Source organism: Nestor notabilis, unplaced genomic scaffold (assembly GCF_000696875.1).
Source record: "Nestor notabilis isolate BGI_N333 unplaced genomic scaffold, ASM69687v1 scaffold6290, whole genome shotgun sequence".
NCBI lineage: Eukaryota > Metazoa > Chordata > Aves > Psittaciformes > Psittacidae > Nestor > Nestor notabilis.
The window spans coordinates 4,089-6,829 of NW_009911461.1; the positions used below are offsets into that span (position 1 = coordinate 4,089).

At 37.3% G+C, this 2,741-nt stretch overlaps 1 pseudogene; it reads left to right on the top strand.

Moving 5' to 3' along the window:
- Window positions 1–1,548: 1,548 nt before the first annotated feature.
- Window positions 1,549–2,522, top strand: LOC104405995 (annotated as a pseudogene).
- Window positions 2,523–2,741: the final 219 nt, after the last annotated feature.

Consider the following 2,741-nt stretch of genomic DNA (forward strand, 5'->3'; position numbering starts at 1 on the left):
ATCAAGTTAGAGGTGCAGTCTGCATGGCAGAAACTGACTTCTGAGTTAATACCTAAACTCCTGCTATTGTCAATTGAAAGAAATAGATAGTTTCCTTAAATTTTTTATCTTATACAAAGTAGATCTGTCAAACATATTGGATGGACTATAATCCAAAGCGCTTACTTCTCTCTATATGAGCAGTCTGTGGTGAATGACTTAGATGCAGATGTTCCAAGTTAGATCACATTAATCCCTGTGAAGATGGTTTGAATAGATGCTGTTAAATTGGAGTGCTAGATCTGGGAAGATAATGGGCTGAAAAAAAGACCACAAAAGTTGTATTTGTAATAGATTATGTGTTTAAGGAACCCTGGGGCTGAAGCTTGTCCCTCCCAATCTCTCAAGTGTCATGGCTGGAATTTGTGTTGCCAAGTGCATGGGATTGAAAAATGCACCCCATTAATGCACTGCAAATATCCCTCCCAACTCCATGAATATTTGGATAACACAGAGCTGACAACAAGAACCCATAGAGAATAAAAAAGGAGTAGATTTTCTGTTCAGCTCCTTTAGTAGCAGCCTTAACAATGGTATTGTGTCTAGTTTTGGCCACTGATTTTTTTTATTTTTTTTTTTTTAGTATTATTCTATTAAACAAGTCCAGAAAACACCAGCAAAATCCTCAGGAGTTTTGGAAAACAGAATTTATAAGGAAATCTAGAGAATGAGGTGATTCAGTAAACATGAGAGGAAAATAAGAAAGAGTACTATGACAAGCAGTAGGATTTTTCTAAGCTGTATTTTTCTGATTAAGGGTCTGGCAACTAAACTGTCTCTGAATTCTCAGTAACAAGAAATATGTACTTTCACAAGATAATTCATTCTGTCTTTTTTAAGGTGAATTAAACTCCTTACATCTGGAATCCTTCATTATACCCCTTGACAAGACTGAAGGGTGAGACAACTGGAAGATCTTTTGTGTGTGTTTGGGGGGGGTTTGGCAGGGCAAACATATACTGAGAATGGTATAGATCTTCATACTTATTTTCATTGGTGGAAAACGGATTATTTTCAGCCTCCTTCAAATAAGAAAAATATATGTGTTAAAGGTCATGCTATATACTTATAGTGATATATATAATGAATATATAATATGTGTCACTACATATTAGCAATGGAAATATTGCTACTGGTGCAATCAGACCAAATACTGCTTTTTTCACAACAGAAAGAAATGTGGCAAAATGTGTGATGGCATTTAAGAAAGAAGTTGATTTTTCATTTACTTACACAGACTGAAAACATGTTAGAAAGTACCCTTGTGCCAGAGAAGAATGGGCATTACTTCAGTTTTAAGTGCTCTTCTTAGTACATGGAGTAATGAGTAATGTGACTCTTAGTATGTAAGAAATCTTTATAGAAATCAGTTGACAAGTCTGATAATGCAAGAAGACTTTTGTATCCTTCACTTTTTTATTCTGTGAAGAAACTTTCATTACTTGAGTCTAAACTGTCATAGGTTTTCATTGATGCTAACATTTCCTGGTTTTACCACTAGAATAAAAGTTACGACAAAGCAAGAGCAGAAGAAACAAAATGGTGGTTGTTGAGTTCATCCTCCTGGGATTTGGGAATGGCCCTAAACTGGATTCTCTTCTCTTCCTGATGTTTTTGTCAATCTACATTGTGACTACTACTGGAAATATCTTCATCATTGTGCTGATGGTGGCTAATCGGCACCTTCACACCCCAATGTACATCTTGGGCAATTTGGCCTGCTTGGAAATCTGCTACAGCTCAAATATCTTGCCAAGGATGTAGCTTAGCTATCTGTGTGGAGACAGAAGTATTTCAGTCAATGGATGCTTTACACAATACTATTTCTTTGGTTGTTTGACAGCTGTAGAGTGGTATCTCCTTGTAGTGATGTGCTACGACAGGTATGTAGCAATGTGCATGCCCCTTGACTATCTATCCCCTATGAACAGCAATCTGTCTCCAGCTGGGTGCTGCAGTTTGGGTAAGTGGCTTTCTATCTAATTCTATACTAACATTCCTGATCTCAGGTTTAGATTTCTGTGAGCCTAATGAAATTGAACATTTATTTCTGTGACTCATTCCCAATGATAAAACTCTCCTGTAGCGACACTCACCTGGTTGGACTTGTCATTTCTGTTGTGGCGGGTGTGTGCTCACTGCCTCCATTTCTGTTGACCTTCTCATCCTATCTCTACATCATTATCACAGTCATGAAAATTCCTTCTGCCACTGGAAGGAAAAAGACCTTTTCCACCCACTCCAAACATTTTATTGCGCTGATTCTTTTCTACTGGTCAATATTAACTGTCTATGTTCTTCCTCACCAAGATACCCAAATATCTCCAGACAAAATCTTCTCTGTTTTTTATACCATTCTCACTCCCTTGGTCAATCCTCTCATCTACAGTCTTAGAAACAAAGAAGTAAAGGAAGCTCTGTGGAAACAGACAAGTAAATTGATGGCTTTCAGAGGGCTGCTTTCTGTTAAAAAGGAGGGGTAATTATCCTTACAGGTTCGGACGCAACTACATGGTGTGTGAATATAGTTAATTTGAATAAAGCTTGGAAATACATAGCTGTATATCTCAAAAACAAATAAGCAGAGAAACAAAATAGGTAAATAATCTTGCTATCAGTTGGGGGTAGTACAGAGAAAGAACATGAATGTGTAGTGAGGTAGCAAGTTTGCTGATGATATGAAGCTGGGGGAGTGGCTGATA